The 16,090-nt window shown below is 40.1% G+C and overlaps 1 protein-coding gene across 1 annotated transcript in view; it reads left to right on the top strand.

Moving 5' to 3' along the window:
- The first annotated feature begins 41 nt into the window (after positions 1 to 41).
- Positions 42 to 16,090, top strand: part of SLC6A1 (solute carrier family 6 member 1) — a 148,312-nt gene continuing 132,263 nt past the window's right edge. Inside the window, exon 1 of the mRNA XM_019537040.1 lies at positions 42 to 207. The gene's annotated coding sequence lies outside the window, so the exon portion shown is untranslated. The remainder of the gene's footprint in view (positions 208 to 16,090) is intronic.

Here is a 16,090-nt window from a genome sequence, read left to right as displayed (position 1 = left end):
CGGGCTGGCCCCGCCCCGGCCAGCAGCGGGGCGGGGCAGCCCGCTCCATCCACTGCTGGCGGCGGCGGCGCGGAGCAAGGCGGCCGGGACGTAGTGCGGTTCAGCCGCTGAGCAGCCGGTGCCGATCTTTAAATGACCCTGTGGAGCAAGCAGGGAGGGCAGCGCAGGCCGGCTCGGGCACAACGGCGGGCGGCGGCGGCGCGGCAGGTAGGTGCCAGCGGCTGGGGTTAGCGGCAGCGGGACGTGGCTCCGCGCGCCCTCACCTGTGGCGGCCGGCGGGAAGGGGGTGAGACGGGCTTCGTCCGTCTCCCCCGCGCTCCCAAAAGCTGCCGGTAGCAGGACGCCGCTCGGGGAAGCTGCCTGTCCCCGAGGGCGCCCGAGCCGGGTACGGAAACTGAGGCACGCTCCGGCGGCTCTTTCTGGAGGTGCGGTTTATGTCGGCTCTTGCGGGGAAGCCCGGCTCACGGACAGGGCTGCGGGATCTTCTGGCGGCTCCTCTGCGCGCGCGGGCGCGCTGTCTCAGGGCAGGGCAAGTCAGGACGAGCGAGCAGCCTGACCCGTGCCTTCGTCCGCGGAGCCGATGGCGGAGCATTTCCCGCGTGCGCCCGGCTTTGTCTCCCGTCACGCTGCCTTCTCCCCGCTGGTGTCAGCAGTGACCCAGGCGCCGGGGATGCACCTGGAAACCGAGAGCTTTAGTAATGAAGGTCACCGAACAAACGTGTACCTAATGCTCGTCTGTACTTTCCCCAGCGTGGGGCTGATTTGGGGTGCTTAACTCCAGCCTAACCTGATTTTACCTGAAAGTTTTGGAGTTAGTTCCAGGTAACCTTTAGTCCTTGGTAAGAACCGACCCACATCGTCCTGTATGTCGTTTTGCCATTCACCAAATGAAATGCTGCTTTTTAGTAACTGGACATCATTCTGCTCCGCTGAGCTGGGGAGACTGTGGAGATTAAGACCCATAACATTAAACTCTTCACTTGAACTACTAAACCAACAGCTGAATCTTGTGCTAAAGAGCTCCTGTTTACATCACTTGTGGTTGCTCACCTGTTTGAAGGAATGGATGTCAGTGCTTTTGATACTCCCCATTGTCCATTCATTTTTGTTTCATTAGTTTCTTTATGATTTAGGAAAGGATGGGAAGGTGGCATTGGATGAGCAAATATTAGAGGTTTGTATGTTCTTCTCTATACGATGCATCAAGATGTAGAAAATATTACAGGAACATATTTATTTCAAATAAGACACTATGGGAATGGCTCAGATTTGACATCACATAGAAACAGTAGTCTGTATCTAGATTTTAAAGAGGAATTATTCATTCTGTTGAAATTGTCTTCAGTTGATAGTGTTTATATCAGAAAAGAGTTATTTATATTCATGTATGAATATGTAGAGTGACAGATTTTCTTCTAAATTGGTGTATATCTATAAGGGTGTTTCTGGTGCATAATTTGCATACTGTCTTTCCTTGGCTGTAAAAACAGGTTTACTTCTATTTTACATTTCTTTCATACAAATGAACAGAATTGCTGCTTAGATCTGTTTAACTAATAGGTGTATTAAAGTTTTTATAAAGAAAATTCTTTGAACATAAATGAAAAGCAGAGGTTTTTCAGAGTAAGAGAGAGTTCTTGGACTGTCTGTGTTTTATTTTGATCAGGAAAATATGCAATTCTCATTCCAATTAAACGCCAGATAAGCTGATGTTACATTTTGTCATGTAAAGGCATTTTTCATTTTATCACCCTTAATAAACAATGCTATTTACAGAAGAGGAAAAGTCAATTGAAAAGAATGTGTTTTTGAGTTTGTGTTGGTCTAGAAAACACCCCAAACATTGATTTGCAAATATAAAGTAATAGCCTGTTGTTCTATGTTTACAGCTTGTTAATAATGTATTTAAAGAGTTATGATAGCATTTGACTTAGAATTTCTTTCAATTTATACTCTCAACAGATACGACTGAATTTTTTTTAAAAATCAGGTCAGGCACAGATTCTGAGCATCTAATCCTTTTCAGATGCCTTAAATAGTCACCAGTAAGAGCATGACTAATTTCTTTTTCATGTGCAAAGTCTCTCTCCCCCCCACCCCCAAACTTTTTTTTTCTTTTTCAAAAGAGAAAACAGTATCTTAGAATTTCTGTAGATAACAGAAACTTAAAATTAGATATTCCTAGGTTATTTCATCAGAATGGATGTGACTTACTTTTACTTTCTACTGTATATTTTTGCTTTTGTACTTAAGACCACTTAACTTCAGAAATATGAATACTTTTTAAATGTTAGCTTGCTAGCTTTTTTTCTTTGAAGGGAAAAAATATTTTGGAGTGTTAGTTCTATACCACAATAAGGTAAAAGGGAAAAATAGAAGAAGAAAAGGGAGGAGGAGGAATACAATATTATGGAGGAAACGGATACGAATCCTCATTTTTCCTTAAAAAGCAGGTCAGTATAAAATTGGGCTGAATTAAGGTGCATGAAAAATTTCTTTAATATACTTAGTATTAGAAACAACAAGTAAACTAATGCTACTACGTGTCTTATGAAGTCCAGGAAACTTGGGGGGTGGGGTGGAACTTACTACACAACAAATGTACCAGGTCATAATTTTTTCCAGTGCATTCTTAGTTCCCTAATAGCCTACTTCACTTGATAAGAAACTATGAATTTCTAATCCCAACATAGATTGTCAGAATGACATCATCACATTCTTTCACTACATTGAGCCTCATAAAGGAAGAATAATGAGTTTTGATATACGTCCTATCTCTTTAAAGTTCCTCTTTCTCCTCAGGGGATTTCTTGACCTGCCAGGTGCGTTCCAGTGAAAAACACTAAGTTCCAGTTTAAAAAAGGCATTCCCCATTGGAAGACAACATGGCATATTAAGGGGACAGTGAATTGTTCTCACCCTTACTAAATCTGAGGACTTTGGCAATTAACTTCAAATGGAAGAACATATCTAGAGATGAAATGATGACATCAGCCAACCTTTTCAGACCTGGTGCTCCTAAGATCAAATGTAGACTGCTAAATAAAGGTGATCTGATTTCAAAGGTATTTTTTACTTGGATTTCTGGAAATCAAACTACTTTTTACACATCCATCTATGTACTTAAAATCCTAAGTTTAGGTATCTGGGTTTGAAAATGGTGACTGTCAAGCAGAAGTGTAAAACAAACCAATACAACTATGTAAAAACAGTAAATGATCCCCACCTGCCCCACTTCTTCCCATACTTGAAATACTAATCAAACCAACATATTAACCTAACATCTATATTGCTTTTCCATATAAACATCTGACAGTGGTATAATCTAATTAACCCAGTTGAACTTCAGCTATTTTTTTTTATTAATGCTCTAGAATTTTAATATTGTAAGCATAATGGAATTTAGTTCACCAAGTGGTCCACCACCAGTGACCGTCCTAAACACTTTAAATGTTTTACAAATTGCATTACAATTTGAATTTTGCAATTGCGACAGTAGTCAATTTTTAAAAATAATATAACTGTTTAAATCCTTATAGGACACTTTGTTTTGTTTTGTTTTTTCCTGAAGCTGAAGGTACAATATTTTCCAGTGCATATTCTGATTATATTTATTGCTCTAAAGCAAGCTTTTTAAAAGAAATATCATTATTGGGGTGGTGAACACATGCTGACGGTTCATAGACCTTGCTTTTAGGATTTTTTTTCACAATTAATATAATAAATCATATGCAACTCATATTTTAAAAGACTCTATCTTAAATTGTTTGGTATGTGAGAAGATACTTGAATTTCAAAATTATTTTTATAGACGTTCTTAAGCAAGGTGTTCTTAATAAACTGGTACGGTTTCGTTTTCTTTGTGCCTGAATGTGTGTTATCTTTTTTTTTTATACAAGAAATGCACAGGATAAAAGAGGGTGTAACAAGCTATGTTAGTATTTATCTTGTTATAGATGTTGTAACATCTATGTTTGGGTTTGATGAGAAGCCCACTGCTATTATTTACCTTCCAGGGGAATTCTGATTACGGCTCTAATCCTTGATTCTTAAAGGCAACCACAAATTGCTTAATATTATGGCTTGACGGAAATGTATTTCAAAAGTAGTCTTTAATTTAATAGTGGACAGTATAATCTCAATAGAAGAGTTGGCACGGAGTTGAATTGGCAAGAGTAACCTATTAGTGAGAGACAGAAATGTATCTGCAGTCTATATCATTTGTGTTAAGAACAACTGAATAGCAATTTAAGCATGAGTTCAGTGATTTATAAATCAGAAATTTCTAAATAAATCTTTGTACCAAACATCTTGCATGCAGTGACAAGTTGCCATGAGCTTTAAACCTATTTTAGAATGGTTGGAATAGGAACAACCCATATAAATTTCTCGCTAGGGAGAGTCCTGATTTGATAATATTGTGTGGCAGTTGTTTTTCATCCTTTTCTCAGAATTTGCTACTTGCTGAGATTGTTCCAATTCATGTCTACATTGTACACTGAAAACAAAAGATAGGTTTGGACTCAGTGAAACATCCATGTCTTTTGACTGAATTTTAAATAATCATATATGACATTTATATGGTTGTGCTGTAACACAGGGACATACAAGGTTATATAAAATGTAGAAAGCCAAACATCTCAGAACCTATCTTGAATGCTCACTATTAAAAGAGCATCCCTTTAGCCTGATGACTGATACTGCAATATGACCTTCTTGAACAAGAGGTCATTGCACAGATTTGGCCAGATAGAGGAGGACAGTGGAAAAAATGCCCTTATTGTAACAGAATTCATTTTGGAAAGACAAGATCAGTTGTTGCAATGGCTAAAGTAAACAAAAAATAAAGCAACAAAATCTTATGTCACTGAAATGTTGTAATAGTGTCAGATGATGTGTGCTGCTTTTATGTTATATTATGTAAAAAGCCAAACTGCTGTAAAGCAGAGCTGCATGCAAAGCAGCTGTTATTATAGCTGAGTTCTTGTCTGATGATTAAAAATCAAATTTGGTGCATTCACTTAGTAAAAAATCATAATTATTAAAGTATTCTTTTCTGCTAACTCTAAAGCATTAGGATAAACTCCAGGGAGACAAAAATATAAGATTAACTAGCAATTTTCATACTGGTTTTCCATTTTTGTATTGGTTGCTAAATGAAAATCAAATTAAACACGAAATAGGTTGTTGGTATTCATGAAATGCTGATGGCTTTTCAGTATTTTTCCATTTTTTTAGTCTACAGGAAATCATCGTGAAACATGAAAATTCTTCAAGATATTGTTAGTGGTTCACTTTTATCGTAAAATTGAGCCATGCTTTAGAGAGAAAAATTTTTCAGATATAATTATAAGGTAAGATGAGGGACCAGATAAACCACCTTCTGAAGTGAACAAAAGTCTGACATCGATCAGGCAAATTTATTTTAGAAATGCAAATATGATTTGATCTCTGTCTATGTGTGGTTATAAATCATTAAACAATGTCACTGTCCCTCCAAATTCATGAATACAAAGTATTTGGACTATGCAGAATTATACATTGTAGTATGAACAATGGGATGTTTTGAATTTCACAGCATCTATTATTTCACAGGGGAAAAATGGGGTTGTGCACACTTAATTTCCTAATATCTGAACAATTATTTAACAGAGGCAAGCACACAAGCTCATGAAAATGACCACGTTTGCCACGACCACGTTTGCCATGACTGATTTCTGGTCTGCAAACCAGGGACACAATAGTGCTGTCATTTGCACTGACAGTAGCTGTTGTAACTACATTAGCTTTAGTAATGGGATTTTTAAGTGAATTTGGGATTTTTCCCAGGGTGACAGGCTCAGCATATTCAGACAATTTAAATTTAATTTTCTTTATGTTGCTGCTGTCATCAACTTAAACATGAGAAACAATGATCAGGAAGCTTCTTTCCTATTGGATAATTGTCAATGTTGCAAGACAAAATCCATGAAGTTTAATCTTATTTGGAAGTCCAGAAGGTGTAGAAGATATTAAGTTCAGGTGAAAGGCAAATGTACTGTACCAGCCAACCTACTTTCAGTATATACTTCAACATCTATAAATGGGAGACTTGACTTTCTCATATAACAACTCAGATGTACAGCTGATACTCATGCATGCATCGGATAAACAAACTGAAACCATACCATACTTTGACGTGACTCCCAAATTCCATGTTTTCAGGCACTGAATTACTTCTGAAAAAAGAGTTTCCATTCTTGGACAACAAATTCAAAGGACATCAGGATATTTCTTTCATTTCTTTTTTATTAATAAAAATTAGACATTTATTTACGTACTTGAAATTTGCAACTATTGTTAATTAAACTTAACCCTGATATATTTTTTTTATTTTAAAAAAGTAATTAAAATAGATGGATATATTCATAAAAGTTTAAATATTTCATAATCAAACTTGTGATTTTAACTTTTAAATTAAGCTCAATATTTTCCATTAAGAGTGATTACAAATAACACTAAATCTCGTTAAACTTTTACTTTTATTTCTTTTGAAAAGAAAAGAAGGAAGGGATATTGCTTTAAAAAAAAGTAAGGAAAATTTAAATTAAAAAGATATGTAATAGAAAATGTAAAGATTTAAATTACATTTATTAATTTAATATTAATATTGAAATCTCTCTCCATAAAATCATGTGACAAAACTAAAACAGTAAAAATAGTGTGGTAGAGAACCTCCCTTTCTGGTTTACATTTTCAATCACATGCAAAAATACAGTTCAGAATGAAGCTTCCTAAGCAAATGACATTATAAAAGTAAGCATACTTTTCCAGATGCATCCATCTTTCTTTTAGTAGATTTGTAGGCAGAAAACAGAAGTATATAATATTTTTTGTATCATAATGGCAGATTCTTCATACCTTGTACAAATAAAATTTCCATAAACTTTTACCTCTCTGCTTAAGTAAAATGGAGAGAACTGAGCCCAAGATACAAACCTTTACGCAAAAATGTTTATTTTGCATTTATGTTACTTAGAAATAAATCACTTTGTGTTGTCACAGATTCATAATATTTCTACAGGGATTTACGTTATTTTAGAACTCAGACTTGATCCTTTGTGAATAATAGATGCATGTCACTTTCCTTGCAAAAGAATTCTAGGACTGCGAATTAGCTAGCTTGATTTTTCTAATTGAAGTGGAGTATGGACTCAGTCTAACTCATCTTCTGTCAACCAGGGAATAATAGTGTGATGCAGGGGAATGGTTGCCTCCTAATAAGTCTTTTAAGCTTCTAAGTACAAAAGTCCTATTTTTCCACTGTGTAATTTGACTTACTTTTCTAATGTTGCTGGTATAGTCAAGAGTCTAGCTTTGGCTGTTTTATAACTATTTTGAAATTAAAAACCCAGTCTTTACTTTTGGTCTTCAGCAAGGGGGCACTGTTTGGTTTGTTTTTCTTTTTTCTGAATATCATTAAAAGCCAATGAAAGCACAGGGAGGCATATTTGCACAAAGCCTTGTTCTTGTACTGAGTATCTACACAGATATTACTGAAACTGTTCAGCACCTTTGTACCATCATGGAAGCATAAATATTATAAACACCAGCAAGGGGTAGATAGGATCAGATTTTAGTAATCCAAATTATTTAAATATTACCAATTGGCCAACGGGATTCTTTTGATTACTGCATAATTGAAGAATAAGATTAGCTAACCTCCAGGAACAGTGTATTACACTGGGAGGTGGATGTCACATTTCAAAGTATTTCTGTTCTGTAAGATCTCAGATATTGTGTTTTATGCACTTAATATGTTCCTGTTTTTTAAAAGAGAGGAAAAGATTAAGATACTTTTAATATTCTATCTAGTATAAATTCACGATTAATAATGCTTAATTTATGTAAAATATCAAGCAACTATTAATTAACCTGTCTTCATTTAAAATAATTATCAAAATGCCCAAACTAGAACACCTAACATTTTAAATATGCTTCATAACAAGTTATAAATAAATGCTTTCACTGGGACACAGCCCACATTTCTTGCGGCTTAAATATGTCAAGTGCATAGGATTGTGTAGAATAGGCTGTGCTGAGCCAGGAGCCATTCTGGGTAACTGTTAGACTTGTGTGAAGTGGCTAGTATTTGCTTCAATTTTGGATTCGGAGGACAGTGATTCAATTCGATGATTTGAATCGCTGACTTGAATCTATTTTTATTTTTTTTTGGCTAAATCTGATTTGGACATTTGGCCACTGCTGAATCTCTGAATTGGCTCCATCCTCTCCTGCTCTCAATGGCTACCCCTCCCACTCTCCCAGCTCCTGGCTCTTAAAAAAAAAAAACAAAAAACCCCACACTCACTTGCTCACTGGCTGCAGCCAGGCAGGGGGACAATTCCCCGCTGCCCCATGCCATGTGGTGGGCTCTGCCATGAGGCCCCCATCCCCTGCCTGCTGTCCCAGCCCTGCCATGTATTTTCTGCCCACCCCAGCTCCCGGCCCTTTTAAAAAAAAAATCCCCATCTCTCACTGGCTGCTGCTAGGTGACGGGGTGATTCTCCACTGCCCTGCGCTGTGTGGAGAGCTCTGCCAGAAGCCCCAAGGCTACTACAACAGCTGATGAGTTGGGGCTTTTTTTTTAAGGGCCGGGAGCTGGGGTAGGCAGGGTAGCCATGAAGGGGGTGGGGGGCTGGGACAGTGGGTGGGGTCAGTGGGATTGTGGTAGAGTCCCCCATATGGTGTGGGGCAGTGGGGATTGACCCCTACCAGGTGGCAGCAGCCAGTGATTAGGGTTTTTTTTAAAATAGCTGGGAGCTTGGGTGGGCAGGGCAGCCATGGGGGCAGGGCTTGGAGATCGGGCAGGTGTCGGGGGCACTAGGGGGCTGGGGGAGCAGGCAGGGAACAGGGCCTGGCAGGGGTCCCCCCATGGTCCCTTCCCACCTCCTCCAGCCTTCCTGCCCCCTACTTACCAACATGGAGTCCAGGTCCAACTCCATGCTGCAGTGAGAAGGGACTGCCCCAATCGCTGAAGCTCTCCAAATCTTTTCCAAATCAACTTTGCAGAGCTTTGAATAGATTTGGACCTTCGGAGATTTGGCCACCGAATCAGGCCAAATATTCTCTGAATCAAACCAGTGCCTGAAGCTTCGCACAACCCTGGTAACTGTTACTATGTTTCTTTTTCCAAATGCAGTTTATTCCCCTTTTGTGTGTCCTGCCAGCTAAAATAACTGCTGGTTCCTGGAGAGAAAAACAGCAAGGCTGAATTGTCACCTACTCCCTCCCCATTTTGTGTGTTTTATCCTCTGCTCCTTCCTAATGGGTTAAAAAAATAAAAAAATAAAAAAACGAAGAATATTCAGGAAGGTAGAGACCAGAATGTTCTTATGTAATCCATGTAACAGTCAAGCAACATGTAACCCAAGGTGGGGCCAATAAAATGGTCACTGAATAGCTGGATTCCACAACTGTGTCAGGGAAAACCATGGTAACTGCTCTCAGATACTTAGCCCCTCATTTGGCATTTGGGCAATGTGTATGCATTTTCTTTTCATCTGCTGTTTGGTTGGTCTTCCTGTTCTTGTTGCTTGGTGCTGGCTTCCTGAGTCATCTTGTTCCTAACACTTGACTGTTTCCCTAATTCCTGCTTCTGGCCCTCACCTTTAGCTTTCCTCCAGGCTCTGAATGGATCCTGGCTGTTACAGGTGTTTCTGCGGCAGGTTTGAGTGTTATGTCAGGACTGACTGTGTAGGTCTGCTAAGAGGTTAGACAGTGGATTTGTATAGGATGTTTTTGACAGGGATGATCCTGCCTTAGGGAGAGGGTTTGACTAGATTACCTGGGGTGGCCCTTACTGGTCCAACTTATCTATGATCTTGGCCGGCCTTCTGGTCCCAGAACTTCACATGAAACTAGGAGAGCAGTAGGGGCCCCATTTCTGAAGAGGCAGGAAATTCAATGCTATTTATCCATTTTTCCAGTGAATTTTAAATGTATGATAGAACAGAGTAGGGTCTATGCAATGCCTTGGCTGACGATGAGAGCTTCTTGTTGGAAAACAGGAGATGTAGGATCAAAACCCCTCTTGGTGAAGTAGGGCTAGAACCTAGGTCTCCTTCTGCCTGGGCAAGTGTGTAATCTGGGTGTCTATATATGTGTGTGAAGGCTGCTCCAACACACCAGAACTCCAGACTCAATTAATTGAGTCTGCTGGAGTGTGAGAATTGCCATACTCCAGCACCCTCCTGTATATCCCCTTTAGTTCAAGTGCTCCTGCTGCTGTTTTTAAACACAGAGGTGCTGATGCATGAGATGTGGTGGGGCTTTAATTAGAGTGGCTCTTGGAGCTGCCTACCCCACCCCCAGGGCATATGCAAAATGTCCCTTGAGACCACTAAGTCAAAAGGTGGGATGGCTGCTGCTTCCTTCTTCTGGTTCCATTCAGCAGGTACACATGCAGGTGATTTTTCTGTTTTTTCACAGAGGGAAAGAAAATTGCAAACTGTTTAAGTGTCAAAAGCTATAGTTACACAACTATGTAGGTGCCATGTAGGCATACCAAATGTCTACATATCAAGTGCCTATTGTCTCCTTATTTAAGGGCCAAATATACCAGTGATATAGCCATAAGTTCTTAAGGACAAGTTTTGTCTAAATTTTCATACTGTAACTGGACAAATGTTAGTCTATTGGTTTAATTAGCCATTTTTATGAGTAGGGAATTCTGAATTCCCTTCTGAATTTCAGGGACATTCGGGAGCTTCACAATTTGAAGACACTGTAACTTTAGACAGCTAATATTCTCAGGTGATAGGTAGCCTCACAGAAGTATCGCAGAAAGGATGCTTGCAATTAAATGGTTGCCACATATTTCTAGCACTTGAACATTTAATACCAGACTTGTTGAAACTGGGGGCTTAGCAAACTAACACTAGATTCTTGACTATTACCTGAAGGACCAAATAACAAAACTGTGGGCAGAAACTGTACATGTGAGAATGGAGGCTCTTATGTTGTAGTTAAACAAAATTAGCTCATAAATAAATACTGTGAATATTCTATTAGATTTCTTCAGTGTTAAGCAAGTGTACTTAATGATGTTGAGTAAAAACATTCATATTGTCATCTGTAGCATTCAAATTTTAAATTTATTTCTAGCCCTTGAATTCAGGGAACTTTCTAAATGACCTCAGCCTAGTACTGTGTTCCCAAATTTGCAGCCAGCCAACCTGAAACAATAGGCAGATGTGACCTGCCTGAAGCCCAAATTATGACTATGACTACAATTTGAACAGCTGAGTTGTGTCCTTAGGAACCCAGCTGTAGATGTGAGGGGAAAGAGTGGTTTTTCACAACAATGAGCCCCTATTTAGTGGCTCTGCAAGCAGACCTACATACAAGCCTGTAGAGTTTCTGAATCTTCTGCATTGGAGTCCCATATAGTTTTTCTTCTCTCGTGCAGCGGCTCCTTCTCCTACAAATACTTCTCCAGTCCTATGGAAGGGAGCAGGTGGATTCATCTGAATGTGGTGTCAACTCTAAGGATTGACATGCTGGCCTTATACTGATACTAAAAACAGGTACAGCTGAACTGGTGCTGAAAATGACACGTGTAAAACAAATTGTGTGGACAGCTTGTGTTTAGAACTGTTTCAGTTTAACCATGGGTTCTGAAATGGTGCTGAATATAGTTCACGTTAAATGTGGCCATGGTTCTACTGTATTTAACACAAATTCGGTAACATTTTTTTGGTCAGCATTAGGTAAATTTCCGAGTGTAGACAGGAGTTCTATGAGGAGTTCGTGATTTTGTTGTTTGTTTGTTTTAAGAGCACTCCAAACAACAGGCTTTGAAGCATTATTCCACCTGCTGACACTTAACCCAGAACCTACTGTATACTTTAAGCACTGGGATAAATCATCTAGCTAGCAACTTTTACTCCTTGATTTGTCAAGGGCTGTTTTAATAAACTAGGTTATTTATTTTCTGCCTGAAATTCCGTGCTTGGTGGCTAAGGGAAACTTTGTAATAAGCTGTACAGAGCATAATGAGGTTCTTATAATGCTTTGATGTGGAAATGCTTAAGTACAAAAAAGGATATGGGCAATTACTGATAGTGAAAGCTGTTCCAGAGTATCCTGGGATAGTTTATATCAACCAAGTTCAGCTTATGCTGGAGAGAGTATAAATTTGATTATAACACGCTGAAACTCCTCTAATCTAACGGATAAAAGACAAAGGTAACATCTAAATATTTTTTTCTTTATTCTGCTAATACTTTGGCACTTTTACTTCAGTTATTTTTCATAAACATACATCTGGTACCTACAGTGATGAAAAATTAATTTTTCAGTGTAATAGGTTGGCAAAAAAATTCTGGCTTTCCTATAATTAATACTACAGCTATTCTTCACCATTAGATATGCTGAAACAATGGTTCATCTTTGGAACTGAAGGTCTGTGATGAACTGTCGCTACATTTGTGTGTCTTAATTAAGATTGTTATATAAGAATTACCGCCCCCTAGTTGACTGAATTTAATTTCCCATGCCACCTTTACTTCTCATCCTATCTATCTGTCAGCAAGGAAGAGCTTGCTGTATCTTATGCTTTTCTACTTGCATCTGTACTTGAAGCTTAGCACCAACCAGCTCTGAGTGATGGTTTGGACACCAGAGATTCTAAAAGCCTGTAATAGCCATAATAATAGACTTGGTTGAAGGATACTGGTTGCCTTGGTAACCATGCATGTGCCACACAAGATAATATAACTGCTGTACTGAAGAGATCTGTACTGCATATTGATTGGAAGCATTTTTGAGGATTCTTAAAAATGTGTTTTGCAATGCTTTTTCCACCTAAGAAGTATGAGCAGCACATTAATTGGGCTGCATTAAAAATTAAGATGCCGTGACAGTTTTTTCAGAACCATTCTTGGGAGGGAGGAGAGTGGAAGAAGTGTACATTTGTACAGTGGTAATTAATACAATGCATATTCATAGGCTTACTATGGCTTTTCTTTGAGTTTTTTTAATAATGTGGTTGATATTAAAACATATCCTGTAGGTCTCTTTTTTGAAGGAATAGTGTGCAAATACAATACGCATGAAATCTAAGAATTAAGACTACTTGTTAAAATAACACACATCCTGAGTGACCACGTTTAGGGGAACAACATGGTCTTATATGGCATTTAAAGGGTGCTCAGGCCTCAGTATTAGTATAAATTTCACCAGTTCTAAACGGATGTCATGCATGGTTTCCTTCATGGACCTAGACTTGTTTTGGTACCAGACCTTCAGACTGTACTTGTTAACTCCCACAATCAGAATCTGGCCAAGGTTTCCAATGATGAATAGACAAAAAATTATAAGCCTAAATACCAAGCCACCGGGAAATCACTGCTATAGGCACACCTTGCCTTTTGATCCTGCACCACTGAAGCCATAGGAGCTTTACTGTTGTCTTCTGTAAGTGCAGGATCTGATGCATATTCAAAAAGCAACTTGTCATACAAATGTTTTCCATGCTACCATCAGTCCCCAGCGTTCCCCATCTATCCTCCATGTTTCCACCTAATCTGATAGAAACTGACCTATTATGAGATTCACAGCTATGAAAAATGACCGTAAGCATCATTCACAATAGGGTTTTGTGCTACCTAGGAAAACCAGGCAGATAATGTGATGCTGGACAAAGGGGTTCAGCCAGAACGTTAAATCAGTCAATACATCCTACAGAATCTAACTTGAAATTTAAGTAGAATTCCAAGGGAAAGATGGTAAACATGCACTTGCTTGCTGTGGCGCACTTTTGGTGTCTGGCACTTTAAGAGCATGCAGAGGCAACCGGCAGGTATGGCCCCAGCTCTGAGCATCCATTTTAACTTTCCAGCCAGCAGGGCTGGAGGCAGCAGTTTGTTGCCTGGCACCAAGGAAACAACATCTCCTGGTGGAGCTGCTGCTCTGGTAACACTAGGAGGAAAGGGCAGGAGCTTAGGGAGATGGCATGGGAGCCTCCAGGAAATGCCAGGCCAGTTACATCCGGGGTGAAATGTGAGGAGGGGCTCCTTAACCCCAAACCCAACTTCAGGTGGGTTATTTATCATCAGTGGCAGTAGAGGGCCAGGCACACCCTGGTGTGGCACCTGAGCTCGTGTGGGGTGCAAGACCCTGAACAGTGGAGAATGGGGCCAGGCACAGCTGCAGCCCCCTAAGCCCATATGAGGTACAGGACCCTGGAGAGTGAGAATGATGGGCCAGGCATGCTGGTGAGTGGCACCTGAGCCTGCAGGGGTGTTTGACCCCAGACCCAAGCTTAGGGAGCAGAGTATGTGCCTCATTGGAGGCAGGGGTATAGAGCGGGGTGCAGAGGGGCACCTAATGGCCTGCGCTAGAGTAGTAGTTGGGAGGCCCTAGAGAGGGGGGGCAAATAGAGAGGCGTAGGAGTGAGGCCCTGCAAACACAGGGCCTGATATGAGTTCCTGTGAAGAAGGGGTGTGAAGTGGGCCCTGGTGAGCAGAGGGCTTGAGGGTAGGTCCTGCTAACACGGGGGCTGAGTTAAGTCTAGATAAGCCTTCAGGTGCCTGAGGCCACATGTGGGCCAGAGGCTAATTTGGGTGGGGCACCTGAGGAGGAGCCACAAATAATGGGGTGAGTCGGGAGCCTCTGACTGAGAGCAGCTGCTGGTGAGAGACCTGAGTCAGTCCAGTGTTCTGCAAACTGCCCAGTGCTTCCTCAGATGAGGGCTGTGGGAGAGGCTCCAGAGGCTGAGCATTTGCTGGGTGGGGAGTGCAGGGAAACAAGCCCAAGGACCCTCCAGGTGAGGGCATAATGGGCAATAAGAGAGAGACCATGTAAGAGGTGGTGGAGTGAGAGAGGCTTCAGTGAGAAGGAGGCAGTATGAGTGTGGCCCATATAGGGCAGAACTTGAGATGCCTAACAATGTGCTGAGCTGGGCCTGGTCTCAGGGCAGAGCAGAGCTGTTAGGAACATCTGCAGGGCTTGGGGTGTGTACAGGGGTGGTTGGAGCTGCATACATAGGCCCAGAACAGGTCATGAAAAGGGCAGCCTCCCGCCTAATTAAGACCCTAATTATTTAACAACAAAGTGAGGTAGGAGGCGTGCCCCAGAGGCAGGTGGGAGACTAGCACTGTGGCTGGTTGGGAAGTTCCCACCTTGCCACTCTTGTCTTTATCACAGATGAACCCTCATGGCCTCAATATAAGGTGCAGCCATCCCTCTTTAAAACATGTGCAAGCTTGTTTTTAGATGCTGAAAAAAAACCTCCCTTCCAGAAATTGCACACTTTCCAAGTTTTAGGTATCCAAAATGTTAAAATAGAGTTTGTTTTTATTTATGACAACTGCCTTACATAGGGCTTCTGTTTTGTTTTGAATATACATAATATGTCTGGTATTCCATCTGTTTGAGATGCCTTTATGAAAAGATAGATTTGGAAATGTTTGTTAATGTCATTCTCACCTTAACAAAGATTTGCAGAGTTGTGTGACTTAATTAATCATTTCAAGCAATTTAAAATTCAGTGCTCAAACTCATGGCAAATTCATTTCTTCCTTAGGCAGTTATCCCTATTCTTAAATAATTCTATTGCAAACCAGGAAAGTACCAAGTTAATTTTACTGTTAGCTCATAAAACTCAAAGAACATAGATGTGCTGCTCTAGATTTTTAAACAAGTTTTACAAAAAAAAAAGTCACCAAGTGATCTTTTCTTTTTTTTTTAATGTCCATCTCTCCCCCCTCACCCCCCCCCGACTTTAAAAATAACTGCTCTAGCTATTATCAGTCTGTTGGGTTTGGAACTATAATATTTGCATGCATTTAGAATCTGTTCTCACTTGATCTTAAATATCTGGTCAGTTCCTTTTGCTTAAATCTGGCTGAAAAGACCATAAAGTAAGACTATTAACCTGGTTTTGAGCCTAATGAAAGATCTAAAAATGTTCTCACAAAGAGTTAGGGCTTATAAGAGAAACATGGGGGCGTGATATATCCTGATAGCATCCTGTCCCCCCAGTTCTCATTTTGGAAACAAAAAGCATAGAATTATGTGATTTTTTTTTGGGAGAGGGGTGGGTCCA

The sequence above is a fragment of the Crocodylus porosus genome, unplaced genomic scaffold (assembly GCF_001723895.1).
Source record: "Crocodylus porosus isolate Cpor-Errol unplaced genomic scaffold, CroPor_comp1, whole genome shotgun sequence".
Classification (NCBI taxonomy): Eukaryota; Metazoa; Chordata; order Crocodylia; family Crocodylidae; genus Crocodylus; species Crocodylus porosus.
This window is presented reverse-complemented; position numbering and strand designations above follow the sequence as displayed.